The sequence below is a fragment of the Ochotona curzoniae genome, unplaced genomic scaffold, assembly GCF_017591425.1.
Source record: "Ochotona curzoniae isolate NIBS_2020 unplaced genomic scaffold, NIBS_Ocur_1.0 scaffold_4505, whole genome shotgun sequence".
In the NCBI taxonomy this organism is placed as follows: Eukaryota; Metazoa; Chordata; class Mammalia; order Lagomorpha; family Ochotonidae; genus Ochotona; species Ochotona curzoniae.
Window position 1 is genome coordinate 55,425,854 of NW_024467118.1, and position 20,252 is coordinate 55,446,105.

At 39.3% G+C, this 20,252-nt stretch overlaps 1 protein-coding gene across 2 annotated transcripts in view; it reads left to right on the forward strand.

The window, feature by feature from the left end:
- DLC1 (DLC1 Rho GTPase activating protein) overlaps positions 1–20,252 on the forward strand; it is a 397,667-nt gene that overhangs the window by 276,274 nt on the left and 101,141 nt on the right. The gene's annotated exons all lie outside the window — the stretch shown is intronic.

A 20,252-nucleotide genomic window follows, 5' to 3' on the forward strand; every position in this document is an offset into this window, starting at 1 on the left:
GGAAAATACAACAACATGAAAAAAACTTGTGCATGGATTTCAACTGTTTTTTTTTTCAACAAAATTGTGTCTTAATTCCATTTTTCCATCAACACTTTAAATTATCTTCATATATGTCATTTGTGTCCAACTTTTTGCCAAAGTTGTGCATGGAGATTGATCTCCTGACACTCTGAGTCCTTAGCACTGCTGGCCGAGTGGGTATGCAAAGCTTTGATTCTAACGATCCACGGGAGGCTTAGAAGCAATCAACTGTGTAGCCAGGAGAGTCTTCTAACATAGACCAGAACCTTCCCTCACATCAAGGCTGAATGTTTTCCAGGGCTACCAAAGATACTCAGAATCAGAGGGACTTAAAGCTCTGTGAGTGATGCAAGATCAAAGTAGCTTGTAATCATAAAAAGAAAAATGTTTTCTGAAACAAAATTGAGGTCACATGCTCTGATAATGTCCTATATTATATATAGATGTTCCTGGAAAATTCAGAGGCCTTCACTTGTCAGGAGACACCATTAACATCTTTCCAAAACAAACTGGAAAGAGAAATTCCCACTTCCATAATTTAATTTCTGAACCTGACAATGCAATCTGGCCATGTGGAGATAACTATGGGAGAAGGAGATAATTGCTTTCTAAGCCAATTTGAGTCAGTCTGTCAGCACTTCCCAAATGAAACAATAGGATAGATCTCTGTGGTGTGCTATATGGTTGTTTGTGTCATTCATTATCCTGTTTGCAGTGCTGATTTCCCTGTGTCTCCACCTGAAACACTGATGAAGATGAAAGGAAATGTACCTCTTAAAATTCAGACTATGAATGCAAAACTATATTAAGCAGAATGTTACATCTAAAGTGATTAATTTTTGAAAAAAGAAATTCTCCTAATGAACAGCAAAAAGACAATCTATAGTGTTTCGCCAAAATGAACTTCTGGGTATAGGGAGCTCTTTCTCTTGTGTGCTGCACGATGAGTCTCCACAATGCCCTCCTTGCTAGTGGTGAGGTCAGAAATACCTGTGTATAGAAAGGGAGTGAGTGCAGTATTTGTCTTCCTGGCTGGAGGTGCCCATTGGTTGTTCACATTCTTTCTTGAACCCTGACAAATCTCTTGACTTAGCTGGGAAGTCTTCAAATGGAAATGTGATGATGGCATGCACTGGAGTGCCTGAAGAATGGAGCCTTTTGAAAGTGTCTCGAGTCTACTTTAGCAATCCAAGGAAACTTGTTCTTGGTCAAGAGCCACTTCTAAAGAGAAGTATGACTTATTTGGAGAAAAAAAAAAGAACTCCCACTCTGACATAAGAATATCAGATTTCTATTTAAAACTACACTGAGGTATAGAAGGCACAGACATTTCCGCCTTGTGCAACAGACTTTAATCAGTGCAGATGAAGTGGTTGACCTCCCCAAGAAGTCTTCAGATTGATCTTTCATTTCCTGGTGTAAATAGGGAAACTTGACGAAAATCTACCAAGGAAACAAATGGCTGAGCCCAACTTCCAAAGATATGTAGACAATTCCTAAGAAAATGCTGTCTGGAATGCTCATGGTTTTGTCTTCGATGATTAACAAACATGCTTCATAAAACTACTGGATAGGAGTCATTTGGTCTTTGACCCTGGGAGGAATAGCTAAAATCTAAATGACGGTATTTCAAAATGCTTGTCCAAATTAGAATCAAAAGATACGTTTATTTTGGTGCAATTAAAAGTTAAAGTCCGTGTGTGAAACATCTTCAAAAAGGCCACAAATAACACTGTGCATGGATTCCAATCTTTGCTCCAGATTAATTTATCTTAATTTTATTTTCCTAAGGGCTTTCCAAAGTACCTTGGTAGCAGAAAGGCAGAAGATTTCCTCACATTCTCTCCTGGAGATGCTGTCCATATCTAACCCTTCCTGTGCACACTGTCCCGTGCTAATATTGAGGAGAGCGGAAATACTGCTTAGAAGGAAGTAGCTCCTTGGGGAAGGAAGTGGGCAGTACAGGAAAAACAAATCAGTACCTTCCCAAAATAAATTTCACCCTTGACCACCACTTTTTAAGTTCCCAACCTCAAGTCCAAGCCCTGCTGGACAGCCATCTAAATGTTAAAGCCTGCCCAAGTCTGCCCTTGCCCATAAACAATCATGAATGTTTATCTGAAAGTAATATTACAGGCATTTGTAACCATCACATACTGCTTGACTTCCAAATCCTTAATAAACACATGACTCTGCACAATTTGTTCTCACTTTGCAAAGAATGTTATATTCTTCCCACAGCTGAGAAACAAACTCCTAATGACATTTAATGGACAAGTATTTGTGAGCAGCAGTAGTGCAATCTACACACAAACAGCAGCATCTTCTGGAAAATTAGGCTCTGTTCAGACAGTATTTTCATTTTTTTTAAAGGTTTATTTCTTTTTATTTGAAGGGTAGATCAGATTTATGGAGAAAAGGAGAAACAGAGAAAAATCTTCCATGTGTCAGTTCAGTCCCCAAATGGCCACAACAGCCAGAATTGAGCCCATCTGTCTGAAGCCAGGAACCAGGAGCTTCTTCTACATCTCTGTCATAGGTACAGGGTCCCAAGGCCTTTGGGCCGTCCTCAGCTGTCCTCCCAGACCATAAGCAAGGAGCTGGATTGAAAATGCAGGAGCCAGGACATGAACCAGTACCCATTAAGAGATCCTAGCACTTGCAAGGCAAAGATTTAGCCACTGAGCCATTGCACCAGGCCCAGCAGCTTCATTATTGCTCTTTACGATTCTCTTAATCAGCAATTTTGTTTTATCTTCTCAAAGAATGTTAGCAGCCTTTCAAGAGTAAATAATTCTGTACTGTTTACCTGGATCTTAGCAATCTTGTAATCAAAAGATCCTAAATATTTTTATTCAGAATGCTGCTGTTGAGTGTCAGATCTTTTATGCACCATCAGAATCTGTAGTTGTTGCAAAAAGAACTAACTTCATATACATGCTCTCTGCATATTTTCCTTCTCATTAGAATTGGTTTCAGACATTCTTCACATTTTTAGAAAATCGTTTGTTCCTGTTTTAGTGTGTAATGTAAAACTCTCCACCTTTCTACTGAAAATATATTAACCACTGAAAAATTAAAAGCAGCATAACAGTAGATACAGTTAGAGCTAGTTTTAAAGACTTAAAAGCAAAAATAAATTTTTCAAATGATAAGGTTCTGCTTTCATATATATGTTTTCCTAACTGCCCAATAAAATGAAGTACTCGTTGCTTATTGGGGAGTGACATTCCAACGATGTTAGCCAACCAAATAAAGCCTTTTAGAGTTTCCTGTGCAAAAAAAAAAAGTGTACAAAGGAATGTTTCTATACCAATTAATGTTTATAGTTTGTTTTGGAACATTAAGTTAAACTGAAGTTAGTTCTATGTATTCTCTTTTTACCTTATTTAGTGAATATCACTTAATGGTCAGCTTTTCGTCTAGATTTTATTCCTCCTATTTCAGAATAGTAACAATAAAATTATTTTTTTAAATGATACAAAAAGCAAGACTTCACAGAACTAAACAGATGATTATGATATTTTAAAGTCTTCATGAAAAAGATTTATTTATTTATTTGAAAGGCAACATTCCAGAGATTTTCCATTTGCTAGTTCACTCCACAAATACCTGTGTCAGAACAAGGTCAAACCAAAGCCAGGAGCCAGAAACACCAGGTCTACCACTGAAGCGGCAGGTATCAAAATGCTTGGGCTATCATCCACTGGCTCTCAGGAACCTGAGCAGGAAGCTGGATTGAAAGAATAGAGCAGCCAAGATCTCAACTGGCACTCAGATGTGAGATGCAGATACAATCAGGTTTTCAACTGCATCAGTCTGACTCCAAGCCCGGAGTGATTCAGGAGTAGAAGTGCAGAACCACAGTAACAGCAGCAGCAGGGAGGCTATGCTGAGACTTATGAGTTCTGAGATCACCAAAGGGAACATGTATCTGAGAGATAGTTTTGAAAGTTTAATACATAAAATTTTGGAACTTCTGTTGAAGGAGCACTCAACTGCCACGGTATGAGGGCAACCTCAAGAGTCCAAATGTTCACATGTTACTTGCTGTTCAAGGTTGCATCCAACCTACTTAAAATGAGATCGATCTGCTCAGTGAAACACTGGTGTGTCGTGATTTTCCTGTCCCACAATCTGCTGGCACAACAGTTAAAATTCACTCTAGTTCTATGCATTAGCACTTTCAACCAAGCATGGATTGAAACATTTGGAAAAAAAGAAATCTGTACTAAATATGGACAGATATCTTTCTTGGTGTGATACTCTGTACGATACAACGATTATTAACATAGAATGTTTGTTGTATTAGGTATCGTAAGTAACCTAGAAATGATTTTTCAAGTCCACTGGAGGCTGTGTGTAGTTTATATGCAAACAGTATGTCCTTTTATGTGAGAACAGGTTTCATTTAAAGCCGCCAGAAACCACTTGTTCCCAAACTGTTGTCTCTCATATGTGAACTTGTACCATATCTGTCCTATCTGGGGAGTAAGTTGTCTAAGAACCAACCTTCTAAAATACCAGGGGACAGCTACGTGGAATCATTTGCACTAATCCTTGGAGGCTTACCTTTCGTACTATGATACCAAAAGGTTTAAGATGTGGGCTTTCGGAGTGAGTGTTTAACCTAATGGCTGACGTATCCATCTGCCAAACAGATGAATGCCTGCCTCAAGTCTCTTTACTCTAGCATCCTTCTGATGTAGACACAGAAGGCAGCCATGAGGGCTCAAGTAAACAAGCCCCTGCAACAAACAAAAACGACTTAGCTTGTGCGCTTGGCTCCAACTCTGGCCAGTGCAGACATCTGAGGAAGGAACCAGAGTATGGGATCTCGCTCTCATTCTCACTCCTTCTCTCTCACCAAATACATTTTTGAAAACACTGTGGACATTCTTTCTCCCTTTTCTCATCTACATAGCAAAGGGAGGTGACCAAGACATTTAATAAAAATCCATGTTTCGGGCCCGGCGCGGTGGCGCAAGTGGTTAAAGGTCCTCGCCTTGCACGCCCGGGATCCCATATGGGCGCCGGTTCTAATCCCGGCAGCCCCGCTTCCCTTCCAGCTCCCTGCCTGTGGCCCGGGAAAGCAGTCGAGGACACCCCAAAGCCTTGGGAACCTGCACCCGCGTGGGAGACCCGGAAGAGGCTCCTGGCTTCGGATCGGCATAGCATCGGCCCGTTGCGCTCACTTGGGGAGCTTCCTCTCTGTCTCTCCTCTCTGTATATCCGCCTTTCCAATGAAAAAATAATAAAAATAAATCTTAAAAAAAAATCCATGTTTCTGAGAATATCCCAAAATTATTTGATAAACTATAGCTTTCTAATATATTGTTATCCATGACTAGGGACACCAAATGTTGCAAAACAAATATTAGTTGGAGAAAATACTACAAAGGCCACATTAGACATCAGAATCTTTCTTGTTCTCTTCTAGAACAGCTGATTTGGGGGGGGTGGGTAGTGACACTTCCCAATCTAGACATCTGTGTCTGGGTGTGCTGCCAGCAGCGCTCATCCAGGTCAGCGGTCCCAAGCATCCCTCACAGACAGAAAGACTGAGGTGGGGACACCGCATCGTTTGTTTCATTTGTAGGGAAGACTTGCGAAAGGTGATGACCTTCAGTTAGGGCGGAGGAAACCCAAACAGTTTAAAGTGGACAAGGACTGAAGACTCCAAAGATAGGCCTTTTACTTCTTGTGCACCAGAGTCACCTCTGCGACTTCCCAGGCAGAAGTCTGGGTCGTGGAGCTTCTAATACAATCACCTCACACCTTGTTATGTGGGACTGGGTCTCATCACTCAGCTCACAGCCTGCCTTGCTGACATTGTCAGCTGTGACTGAGTGACTGTCTCTGAGCCTCCTTTGCAGATGGAAGTCATACCTCCAGAAGCTATTGATCTCCACATGAACATGCATACAATGCCCATTGGCAAGCTCCGTGGATTTCACATTACACACTAATTCTACTACAAATTAAAGACTAAAGGCACTGATTCAGTTCCAAAATAATGATGCATGGATTCACTTTGGCTACAGAAAATATAAATAGTGTTGTGTGTGTTACCACCTCTCTCCCTCAGAGGAAAACAGTATTTCTAAAGCAAACATCATTAAAATTGACAAGCTGTAAATGAGCCTAAGAAGTGTTTGCCTTAAAAATATGAGAAAATAATGTTTGATAATATCCGAAGAACTAAGCTCACATCTGACAACAGTTTAAGAACACGCGGTTTCTGAAAGCTTTATATGAATGATCGCTTGCATCAAAATTGTGAAATAAAAAGAGACATTCCTAGGTATTTCCCCCTGAAACCTCACTTTTTAAAAAAATATTTATTTATTTTTATTGGAAAGCCAGATATACAGAGAGGAGAGACAGAGAGAAAGATCTTCTGCCTGCTTGTTCACTCTTCAAGTGACCACAGTGGCCAGAGCCAACCTGATCTGAAGCCAGGAGCCAGGAGCTTCTTCCAGGTCTCCCATGTGGGTGCAGGGTCCCAAGGCTTTGGGACATCTTCTACTGCCTTCCCAGACCAAAAGCAGGGAGCTGGATTGGAAATGGAGCAGCCGGGACAGGAACCAGTGCTCGCATGATATCCTGGCATGTGCAAGCTGAGGATGCAGCCACTTGGCCATCGTGCTGGGCCCCAAACTTTTCGCACAAACTATTCTACTCAGCTTCCACTTTCATGTGGGTCGCCCTGTGCCATAAATGCATCTTTTTTTTTTTTTTTACTTTGTCATCTTCTTTAAATTTTTACTCATTTTGATGTATTTGAGAGGCCCTGTGTCTAAGACATACGAGTCCTCCCAACCACTGTCTCATTTCCCAATTCCCCCCAACAGCCAGGACAAGCCAGTGTGCAGCTAGGAGCTGGGAGCTGGGAACCACCCCATAGGTGGAAGAGACCTATGTCTATGAGCCATCACCTGCTGCCTTGCAAGGTGTTCATGCGCAGGATGCCGGAAGCAGGAACAGAGCCATAGAGAGGAGGTTCAGGCATCTCTGCTAGCATCTTAACTGTTCTGCCAAATGCTTATTTTCTGCAAACTCTATTTTCTTCATGCTCAGAAACCATCTTCTTGCAAAAGCCATCAGTCATCCTCCTACTTCCCTGAAGCCACAGCTTAATCATTCCACTGGGTGGGGAGCGGGATAGAATACACAGTGTAAAATTTCACCATTCTTGATGTTTTTCAAATGTCCGATTCAAAGTGTGTTTAATATAGTCACAATGTCGTGCAGCTGGTCGCGTTATCTAATTCCATAGCATTTTATTCCCCTCAAAGGGAGACCCCTGATACCAGCTACTACACATTTCCCTTTCCTTCCAACCCCTGAAAACTGCCAACCTGCTTTCCATGTCTGTACATTTGCCTCTTCTGATTACCTTGTGTGAGTGGGATTATATGGTACTACTCTGTCTTACCTCTTTCATGTGGCATAATAGTCTTAATTTGACCATGTATCAACCTGTATCCGTGGCTGTCCTTCACATGGCTGAATTTTATTCCATTGTTTAGACAGTCTATGTTTTTACCCATCCATCCATTGATGGCTATTTTAAGTGTTTCTCCCTTTTTAACTTCTGTGAACATTCTTGTAGACTTTTCCATTTTTTTTGGACAAATATTTAAACTACAAGTGAAATTGATGGACCCTAAAGTCATTGTAAAGGGACTCACAAACTGTTTTAAAAGGCTTCACTATTTTTACATTACTACCAACAATATAGGAGCCCATTTTTCCACATCCTCACAAACAGTTATTTTCCTTTTTCAAATAATTGTGGCCACCCTAGTGGGAGTGAGGTGTTAGATGGTCATGTTTTGGAAGTGCTTCCCTGTGATCCTGAGTGAATTTGGCTTGTGTGGTAGCTGAAAATAGTTTCTCCCACTCTCATTATTCTTTCAATCATGTTTTTGATGTCCCAAAGTCTTCCATTGTTAGGAAGTCCAAAGTATCTATTTTTTTTCTTTTGTTGCTCCTATTATCATAGCTAACAACCTTTTGCCAAGTCCAAGATCATGGAGAATTATACCTATGTTTTCTAAGTAGTTTTATTTCTTCTTTCTTTTTTCTTTTTTTAGCCTTTAAAACATAGGTTTTTGATTCACATTTAGCCAGTTTCTGTAAAAGAAATAAAGGAAAAGTCCAACATGTTTCTTTCACAGACTGCTGTCCAGTCATATTCCTAGTATTTGTTGAAGAAAACACTCTATCACTCACTCAGTTTTGAAACTTTCTAGTTAATAGCATTTTACTCACTGGTTATTATGCGTTGTCTTTTTTTGATGCTTCACACATGTATGTCATTCCTCTACAGGTAGATGAGCACCTTCAAGGGAGGAGATTCTGTTAAGTTTCTTGTATTTTGTATAATGCCTTTCCAAAGTGAGAAAGAGGTAAAAGACGACCCAAGCATTCGATCAAGGAAGACAAGAATAGTTTATTTAAAATGCAATTTAAATTATTTTAAATACAGAATTAACAATGATATTGTCTCTGCACACAGGTTATTTATAGTCTATTGTGGGAGACCAACACATCTGCAGCCACAAGTTACATATGGCTATGAAGCACTGGGAATATGAATGATCTCAATGAGGTCTTCCTTAAGAGGAAGTGTGCACAGACCCCAAAGGTTCAGTGCAAAAAGGAAGATGTCAATTACTTTCTTGATTTTATGTGAATACACATTGAAATGATAATGTTTATGTATTTGACTATACAAACTAAATCATGAAATTAATTTCATTCATTTTTACTCTTCAACTGTTTTCTGTTAGAAAACACTGGCATAGGCAAAAACTTTAAAGCTAATGTCTCACAGTTACACAAATATTAAATAACAGAAATGAGGTTTCTGTTTTTAAAATGTATATATTTGAAAGGCAGAGTTACGGAAAAAGAGAGCATAGAGATATCTTCCAGCCATTGGCTCACTCTCCCAATGGCTACAACAGCCAGAGCTGGGTTAGTCTAAACCAGGGACTTCTGTGGTCAAACGGGGGAGGTCAAGCAGCAGCTTAACTTACTACACCACAAACACTGGCCTTAACGTTTCCTCAGGTTCTAAAACCTAAGCTCCTAATTACTTGTATTAAGCTTTTTTTAAAAAAAAATAAGATTTATTTATTTGTATTGGAAAGTCAGATATGCAGAGAGGAGGAGAGACAGAGAGGAAGATCTTCCGTCCGATGGTTCACTCCCCAAGTGGACACAATGGTTGGAGCTGCGTCGATCCAAAGCCACAAGCCAGGAGCTTCTTCCTGGTCTCCCACATGGGTGCAGGGTCCCAAGGCTTTGGGCCATCCTTGATTGCTTTCCCAGGCCACAAGCAGGGAGCTGGATGGGAAGTGGGACTGCCAGGATTAGAACTGGCGCCCATATGGGATCCCAGTGTGTGCAAGGTGAGGATTTTAGCCACTATGCTATCATGCTGGGCCCTTGTATTAAGCTTTAAAAAAAATTCATTTTGCAAGGGTTGAGAGAAATAATCTAACAGTTCTACTGTGTCTTAAGAATGTAGAGAATGTTAAGTGAAGAAAGCTCAATTAGCACATATGCTTCCAAAGGAAAAGGTTTGGGGCTATTTTGTTTATTGTTATATCCCTATGTTCAGAATAATGCCCAGCATGTGGTAGCATTCAATAATTAATTGTTGAGTGAATGAATGAATGAGGGAGTAAGAGACATAGTCGGTACATGGCACATCCCAGATGGTTAGTAGTGTGACTGAACAAGTACTGTGTGCACTTTTTGATATTGACCTTGACAACATAGGAGCCCCCCCACCCAGTCATGAACCAAAACTGTCAACAAAGCTGTGTCACAGACGCATCGATTGTTGTTTATTCACTACTACCAGCACTCAAATCTAGGATCTTCTTCTCTCCCTTTTACCCCCTGTGGGTCCCAGTAGCAGTAAGTCAGTTAAGTTGCAGGTGAAAAAAAAAGCACAAAAGGAATACCGTTCCCCCATCCCCGGAAGTGGACCTTGGTTTGTCTTCTTATACCTTACCCAAGATAGGCCCGTCCATGTTGTTGAAGATGCAAACATTCTCGAGGCAAGTGTGTGCCTGGCAGGACCATTGCCCTCCTGCCACCCAGACACATCAGTGAGACTTGACAACGTACCAGTTCCCATTGATAAGAGAGGCCTGAAGCACCAGCACTCACCACGGTTCACAATGAACAGGTGCATGGCCCACCGCACCGAACAGATCCAGAGCTATCGTGAAAATCAACCAACAGGGTTCTGAAAACTAAAGGAAGAGCCACTAAAACAATGCAAGAGGTCTAAATTGATGATTTAAGAATGCTTTCTATGGTGAAAAGCATAATTGTTTATATATTTTCTGTTTTTATCCATTCTGAACATTTCCTAGCTATTCATAATGTCTCCTCACATTCTACATCATGTTGCTATGTTGTTTTATATGATAAATGAAAAATATACCAAATTGCCAAATTCTCATCTGATGGTCTGATTTTATCTCACTATTGACAGCCTTACTGTGGTCATAGCTTTCTAAAAGGTGATATTTCATTACTGAAGAGAACTTGCAAGAGGAAGAATTTGTTGTGGGCTTGCTTTGTTTTGGAAATAGAAAACCCTAAGCTTTCATACTTAATTCATTGGAGAAATCAATTTGGTTTATTATTTTTTAAAATCGTATCATTTATAATAGTACAACTTTTGATTTGATAGTAACAGTTTTTCAACATTTTCCCAAGGTTCTGATTGATATATATATATATATTCTGAAAATTAAGGAGCTCTGCTTAATTCAGAGTCATTCTTCTCTAGTATGTATGCAGAAATACTGACATGATTGTTGTTGCTTTCAGGAATAGAATGTGTACTGTGAAGGGTGTACATGGAAACGTGATGTACACTGCAGTGCACCTGTAATCAGGGGAATGGATGCATGTGCAAGTCTGGGTTATCACATTGCTAGCCTGAGCTTCATCCACTCAAAAAAAAAATTCTCAAGGAATTTTTTTCTCAGTGCTTGTAAACATATTATTCACTGAATATACCATTACCGAATGACTAAGTCATTATTCAATACTATATTCAATGTTGATTCTCTCTAGCAAACCTTTTATTCTGCCTTTTCACCTTTGTCTCTAATACTAAAGATAAGGACATAACTTAAATTCATAGTAAATTCTCGCTATATTGACTCTCTCCTTAAAACTTGAAAATTAAAAAGCAGTATGACCATTTTTTGTAATCTATGCAATAGAAAATCAGTTAAAACAAGTAAATTTTTGAGCAGTGCCCTTGAGCAAATCAGATTTGATTGTATCAAATGAAAAAGAGTGTGATCCAAAACTAGAAACAAACATTTACTCACATGGAAAGCATTTCTGGACTTCTGCCTTTCAGACCTGCCTGCCTCCCGAGCTGTTATATGGTGATATTGAAAATGCTTCATGTATCACAGAGATAACGTGAGGATTAAAGGCATGTTTGAAGTCCTTGGAACTATTCTAAAAAAGCCACTCGAGAAAAACACAAGCACTGTCAGTGCTATAGTGCAGTCTATCATTAAAAACAGGCAATCATTTTAATCCATATTTTTTCTCTTACATTTTCTAACATTGAAAACTATCACATTGTAATTGGCATTTTCCATTTTTTAATGAGTGCCAAAAACAATATCAAACCCTCATACACCAAGAAAAGCAAGAAATAGAGTCTTAGGAAATGAACAAGCTTACATTTATTCATTCATTCATTGTCAAGCATTATCCTAGGCATTGGGAACGTAGCAATAAATAATGCATATACCATCTCCACCCTCGTGGAGCCTCCATCAGAGGAGAAAGCAATTACTGAGTGTTCAAAAAGAAAGCAGAGGAACACAGGAATCTGGCTCAACCTAGGGGAGGATCAGGGACACAAACTGGGTAAGGTCAACTGCTGAAGCTTGCAAGGCCATCATGGTTGGTTGGTTTTCTTGATAGAATGAAGGCCATTCATACTGCTGTTTAACAGGTATGAAAACCTTTGTAATATTAACTGAAATTTTATGTGGAGTGTTTACATGTTTATACTACAGTTGTTTAATTAAAACTGGAGTTAATGGTCCTATTTTGTCCATGGAGGACAGTAGCAACTCTTTTTATGTATGAGTGTTAAAATTCCGATTATGATTTTATTTAACCTCATGGTTTTAAAAAAATATGTATGTTTCTTTTTATTAAAAAGTCAGATATACAAAGAGGAGAGACAGAAAGATCTTCTGTCCAATGATTCATTCCCCAGACAGCCACAACTGCTGGAGCTGAGCTAATCCTAAACCAGGAGTCCAGAATTTCTTCCGGGTCTCCCATGCAGGTGCAGGGTCCCAAGGCTTTGGGCCATCCTCTACTGCTTTCCCAGGGCACAGGCAGGGAGCTGGATGGGAAGCGGAGCTGCCAGGATTGGAACCAGTGCCCGTATGGGATCCAGGTGCATGTAAAGTGAAGACTAGCCGCTAGGCCACCGCACCTAGCCCTTAACCTTATTGTTGACCAGCTTTGGTTTGCCAACGTCTGACATTATGCCTGCTACAAAAATTCTCATTTTAGGATCGTCTTATACAAGTCATAGGTCATCTTCCTTCCAAGGACTTTGTGTAAATTTAAGGAAGTGTCCCCATTCTTCCTTATGAATTTTGTTGGTTTTCACTTTCTTTTTCTTTCTTTAATGCTTGTCGACATTTTAGATCTGCTTTTATTTTTATGGTGCTGAAAACAAACCAAAAAAACTTTCAGTTGTTCTGTAAAGAAATAGAAAAATGTATTTTGCCTTGCCAATTTCTGTGAGTTATTTGTTGTAAGTCTAAAAAACATAATAGTGACAAGTGTTGTTCGGTAATTGATAGAGTGGCCATTAGTGGGTTTGAGAAATAGATTAGAAACTTACTTTAAAAGTTCCATATAGGAAATATCACTGTCCCACACACACTACAGTTACTTATTTGGCTAGTAGTGTGAAGTCTGGAGCAATGAGAAAACTGAAACTATTCATTTAAGTTTTGTTCTATTTCTACAGGTTAAATGGCCTAGAACAGTTTATGTAAGGCTTGCATGAATTACTTCAGATTAGAAAAGGCATAAAAATAGAAAGAATGACACCTGCTTTATGTGGTTTTTATTCTGAAGATAGTGAAAATATAAAACAATTTTATTCAAAATATGTCAGAATAACAGCAGGTCACAGGTCCTGTGGCGTGGCCTAGCAGCTAAAGTCCTCGCCTTGAACGTGCCAGGATCCCATATGGGCACTGGTTCTAATCCCAGCAGCTCTGCTTCCCATCCAGCTCCCTGCTTGTGGCCTAGGAAAGCAGTCGAGGACGGCCCAAAGCTTTGGGACCCTGCACCCGTATGGGAGACCAGGAAGAAGTTCCTGGATCCTGGCTTCAGATTGGCATAGCATCGGCTGTTGCAGTCACTTGGGGAGTGAATCATCGGACAGAAGATCTTCCTCTCTGTCTCTCCTCCTCTATATCTGACTTTCCAATAAATAAATAAAAATCTTAAAAAAAAAAATAGCAGGTCACTAAAGCAGAAAATCAAAGGTGGTTCTAGTGAACAATTACAATCTCAAATATTAATGTCTTTCTTTCCAGAAGTGGGAGAAAACATTTCCAGACTGATTTAACACAACGACTGAATTTATTTTTTACAAGGTTTTTTTTTTTTAAAAAAAAAAGAGATCTCTGTCCCACTTTCATTATGTATTAGTGGGTTAGATGTGTTTTCAATTAGTTCTTCCAATAAATTGCTTCCAATAAATGTTAGAATCCTTATTGATAGAGGGAGTGCTTTAAACTTTAATCTTCTGGAAGGAGTGAACATTTTGATCTTCCTAAGGCAGTAGTAAAAATCAGTCAGAATTAAGAAGAATTACTCATCTCAAAAGATTAAAAGTTGAATTTTGAAATGCTGTGTTTTTTAAATTATTTATGCAAGGGAAACAAAGGCAGGATATTAACAATAATCAGTAAGGATGTATGGGCAAGGGGTTTGCAGTTCCTTTCTACCTCTCAACAGGGTATACTTTCTACTCTACAAGCTCCCCAAAATTTTGCTACTGTAACTGAAAAGCTACAATTGATGGCAGTTTATTGCCCGCACTAGCCATTGCCGCATGTAACATTTACAGAGATAATTTCTTCTATTTGTGAGCAATACCATATTCTGTGATCTTAAGTAACATTTAATTTGCTATTGGAAAGACTATTGAATAGGAAGGCCTCTGCAAGTGCCTGAGGTTCAGCTGGCTCCCAACATCTGTATCTCATCAAGACTCACCTCTTCTGCAGTAGCGGATTCAGAAGCGACCCTGAAGAATTGTGTTTTCAATGCAGGGAATTATACACAAAGAAATTAAGATTGCAATGCCTTGCATAAGTGTGGAGATGAGTCTTTATGAATAATGTTCCCCTATAGATCTAGGATAGATAGCCTGTTTTCAGTTACGTCTCCTCATCAATATATCTCAAATAGCTTCCAAACTGGGCATCCTCAGGAGACAGAATAAAAGAAGTCAAGTAATCACTGCCTTGATCATTTTGGCTCTAAATTTCTGTTACAAAGTCAAGTCTCATAATTAATCTGAAACATTGGGCATGGTAGAAAGGAATCAGAAATTTGATGTAATATCACATAAGAAGAACTTTTAACCCAAAACCCATGAGTTGAAGAAAGAATGACCCATTCCAGTATTCTTTAATACTGACATTCTGAATCCAATGGTTTGGCAGAGAGCAGATTAGTCATTTCTACTGAGAAAACTAGAGTGACTGATTAACATTAGCAATTGTGTTCCTTTTGGCAATATTTTTGTACAGGCAACTAAGACAGAAATCAAGCATCTGTTAAAACTGCTAGCTGTGTTTCTCAATTTATTCTTGGGCTGGGAACTACTAGGTGACAAGCTAAGAGTAAAATTCATGAAATTAATTCTCATGTCCTTATTTTAACCTTAGATTTCTTGAATTCTGAATGTACATCTATTTACAACTTCTTGAAAAGCTGACTTTGCTTTAAATATTTTGTGCTTTTTAACCACGATGACAAGGATCAGCTCTAAAAATACAATACAAATACGGCCTTGCTGGCTCAGATTTCTTTCTCTTGTCAAACTTTGCATAAGAATCCTGTGATGATTTGAAATCCATCCCAGACATTTAGCACTGTGCACAAAGCACTGCCTCAACTAATATTTCAGCTTCTCAGAAGTTGTAACTGAAAATGGGCTTCCACTTTCGCACATTGAGTACATGTGAGTAAAATATTTTTTAAGTGCTCTGCATGGTTTTTTCATAACATATGTTTTCCATACATTATTTGAAGGTCCTTAAAATGCGTGGACTTCAAAATTTTTTGCACCAAAATAAGTTTATCTTTGGCTTCCATTTCCAGCGACTTTCTGAAGTTCATATTTGTGTGTGTGTGTGTGTGTGTGTGTGTGTGTGTGTGTGTGTGTGTGTGTGTATCTAATCCTGGAAGTTTCTAAGTTTTGGCCCTGTTGACATTTGGAGTCAGACAATTCTTTATCATGGGGGACTGCACTGTCCATGGCAGGGAGTAGTGTCCCTGGCCTCTACTGCCCATATGCCAGCAGTAACCCCCCGTCCCACATTGTGACAGTCAAAACAGCTCAGCACTGTTGACCTTCCCCTGGGAAGCAAAATCTCCCCAGTTGAAAATCACTGCAGTAAACCACTTGTGAGTAATCCTGTATTTTTATGATTTAAGGCATGACATAAAGCAAACATGAAGAACTTTTATTCTGAAGGTTGAGTTTAGTTTTTAGTTGTGCCAAAAAAACTTTTTGTTTTCTCTATAAATGTTATCATTAATAACTTTCATGGGAAATAATTATGACATTTTTGCTCCAAGTTATTTTTTTAAATATTGCTATAGCAAGAGGTGGTATCCTGGTTCAAACCTCAGTTTATTTAATACTTGATTTTAAACGTCACCAAGGTAGAAAAAGATATGTAACAAAATACAACTTTTTTTTTTACTAAATCTTGATACAGAATTTTCCATGTCATCTAACAGTTACCCAAAAAATTTTGCTGAAATTTTACTAGTAACTGCCTTTGCCTTGAACTCTTGTAAATCAATAGGAAACTACATTTTTTAGATGGTAGCCACATTACTCATTTAAAATTTCAACTGCTCATTATTTAAAATTTTTGAATATTAGAAAATTATGTTCAGATTTTTAAAACTTCTGCCTCATAGATTATATATCTATACATCATTCTTAATAAAAAGTAATATAAGAATATACACATTTCAAAAATATGTCGAGTTCATTATACCAATGTAATTGATTTAGTAACGTACTTATCTGCTCACTCATTGCTTAAATGTCACCTTCTTGGGGAAAATAAATTATAAATGCTGTTTTAAAATGTACACTGGATAGCATAATAATGACAGCTGCTCACTATTGCCAGAAAAAAAGAGAAAAAGTCAGAAATTTTAAATTCCTTGATCTTTTTAAGAGAAGATGAATGTCATCTTCAAATTCAGGCTTTTACTTTTAGACAACCAGCAAATCTCTCTATGGTAAAGAATAACCATTCACCCTTCATTCTAAATGTTGTAGATATTCCACTATATTTTAGTGTGTATTTCTCTATTTGAAATATTTGAATATCAAGGTCATCCAATAGAATTTTGTACATTTTTTGTATCATTTCTTTGCTTCAATAACTCATTTATTAGTTTTTCAAAGTTATTTCCAAAAGTAGAATTCTTTCTGTGGCAAAATTTAGTTTTCCACCAAGTATTATTTTTATTAAATCATTTACTATGATATTATTACAACATTTATTTTTTTCTTCAGCATCTCATGACAAAAGAGCGAATGTAATCATTCACATTCTACCGCTGAAACAAAATTTAACAAATATGAAAGCTGAGATTTTTTGTTTTACTGTATAAGCCCAAACCTCTCACATTATAATACAGAACTTACTAATTCATGTCTTTGGCAATTTTTACTGTACATTTTCTAAAAGTGCTTATTACCAAAGGGATGTATTTTAGTTTAATGCCATTTTGTTTTCAAGGATTCATTTAACAATTTTTGCCATAAGCAAAAAAGTATGTTTCATTAAGCTGTGTTTAGATCAATGGCTATGATGTGAAATTTTTTCAAGTGTGACTTCTAAACATATATTGTGAAACATTGGATTGAGTACCACGTAACTGAACAGCAAGGAGAATCATCAGAAATTACATTCTTGCTGCTGATGGTAACTTTGTCCTATCCGTAGCTACTACTGCTAATTGTTACATTTCCTCTAGGTCAAGGTTCACTTTGAAAAAGAGTGCAAGGTGTATCGGGGGGGGGGGGTGGGGGGGGGGGTGGGGGGGGGTGCTGGGGGGGGGGGGGGGGGGGGGGGGGGGGGGGGAGTGGGGGGGTGGGGGGGCGGGGTGGGGTGTGGGGGTGGTGGGGGGGGGGGTGGTGGGGGGGGGGGGGGGGGGGGGGGGGGGGGGGTGGGGTGGGGGGGGGGGGCGGTGGTGGGGGGTGGTGGGGGGGGGGCGGGTAACGTTGGGTGTTGCGGGGAGGGGGCATTAAGCGCAAGTGGGTGTAGGGGGTGGGGGGGAGGTAGGGTGTTTTTTGGGAGGGGGGGGGGAGGGGAGGGGGTTGGGAGGGGGGTGGGGGGGGGGGGGTTGGGGGACTTGTTGATTTAGTGAGGGTGAATGTTACTAGGGGGGGTTAGGAGGTTGGGTGGGGCGGATGAAGGGGGGTATTGAGGTATTGGGAAGTGATTTGGAGGAGTGGGGGGGGGGCGGGGGTGTTTATATGTTAGAAAAATATAGATATATGTTGAGGTTTGATATTAAGGGTTAAATTGGTTTGTGGGAATTTAAGATGGGATTGAGGTGTGGTTGATTTTTATTGTGTGTATATTTGGTTAATGGAGGGAGAAATTATGATGAGGAATGTTAGGAAGGGTGGGGGGGGGGAATTTGAAATAAAGAACACAAACGGCGTTTGAGTTTCTCTGAATATGGTTATGGTAATGGGGGGGGGCATGCGGCGAGGCTAGCATGAATTTTGCTTAGATACCTAAAATTCAAACTTGTAGTTCTTTTTTTGTCCTTTTTTTCCCCCCTAGTGTAACCAGCCAATAATACCATCTGCTCTATAACAGTTTCACTTTAACATGTGATCACAAACTACGTCTTTGTATGACAGGCCAAATTCAGGCAGTATGATCAGGAAAGTGATGAGAAGCAAGCTAATTAGTGTCATAGTCACAATTAGGATACAAAATACAAGACAGGTGCTTGTACTGCTCAGGGCTTGAAACGCATTCTCTCCACTTAGTCATATGTAAAGGCAACAGAGGAATTTGACCACAAGCATTCTCATAAATTTTTAAAAACAGTTCCCTGGCTGAGTTAATAAATGAGTGGAATGGCTCAGAATTTCCAGCCAGAGTGTGACAAGTAATTGGTAAAATCGGCAAAATACCTAAGTGACTGTTAAAAAGATGTTATGTGTTCAGATCATTAAAGTGCGACATTTTATTTGCCCGTGATTTATTTTATTGGTAAAGTATCCTACTCATAATGAAATGAAATAACCATGACTTTAGCTCAATAAAATCTTTTATTGCTTCTAAAACCTGTAAGAGGTCGGAATGTGGAGGGGCTGTGGGACAAGGAGAATGAGTAGGACTTAAAATTATCCTGGAACCATCTACATCTGTGATTATTTATTTATTTCTTGGTCAGAAGCTTAGGAAAACTCTGGAGTTTGAGCTTTACCCTGTCAATACTTATCAACAGAATACTGGAGCTAATATTAGTGTTTGAGAGAGAGAGTGTATTTAACCTTAACCCATGCTCAGGGTTCTCATTATCTTGACCTGCAAACAACTGAAAGTGAGCGAGCCCTGTAAAGACATCTACTCGGAGACTGCACCTGGCCTTCCTGTTGTCCAACCCACCAGCCCCTAAGGGTTAGCACACCCAGCACAGTCCATCTATCCACTGGCTGCTTCATCTCTGTTACCAGAATTCTCTCAGTTGAGAGAAGCCTTTGGAAAAATCTCGAGTTTGAGAGCAGTTATTTCCCTTAACAGGAGTCGTTTCTGCCAACCACCCCAACACCAAGCATTTTTGTTCTCCAAGTCTGAATACTGTCTTCTAGGTCACTCCCATGCTAGGTATGCTACAATGGCTATATTCACCCGAAACACATCAAAGACTCTAAAAGTTAGTGGTGCTGTGGGTTGTGTACAAGACTTGTTTGGGACGCTCCAGGTAATACCCTTGGTGGGGAATTGAGTCAGCGCCAATCATTAACAGCTCCTCCAGTAGAGAAACTGGATTTAAAATTAACACCTAACTGAAGAGCTAGATTCTTATGTCATTTCCCCTCCGTTGTGTTATTTCTCACAGTCCATTTTGTGTAACAGACAAGAGTCCTATCACAAAATTGCTGCAGAGGAATCTTCTCCTTTGTCCGTAACCCCAAGCATTCCCCTAACAAACTAAGAGTGTGAGTTTATAACTAAATGCAGAAGGATGGAAAAGATACTCTTAGAGTAAAACTGGCAAGAAGAGAGAATGGGAAATAGGTCCACTCCTTGAAACACTCATCATTTAGACAGGGTTCTGCACAACCTTGAAGCGTTTTCTTTTTCTGACTTCTTCCTGTTTGTAGGAGGTTAAGTTTTCATTTCACTTTTGGTGATGGTCCAGGATTAAAAATATATATCCCCATCGGAACCCCAAACCCAGCAGAAGGAATCTAGCTACTTCTTGTTACCTCTGACTTCCCTTTCCTAATTCTAACTTCCTGCTGAAATTCCCAATTCATTATTTTGGCTGAATGCCCCATGTATTGTTTGAGGAAAAAAATAAGATATAAAATTTTTAAAGGAGTTAAACTTGGTAGTTATTGACCTGTGAGACTGGAGTCACTCTAGTATTTTTACAACCTAAAAATGGAAATTTAAAAAAGTATTGAGGAACAGAACAGTATGGAAGTGAACACAACCTTATCACCCTGAAGTCAACACTCTTTCAAGGTTTTAAAGACTAAGAGGAGTCAATATGTAAGTTGAATGTCTGAAGGAACAGGCATAGAAGTTTCCATGAATAACTGCAAAAATGACCATTTCAAGCTTGCAATGAAAAAGGGCAGCACTGAACTGTGTTCAAAAGGGGACACCTTG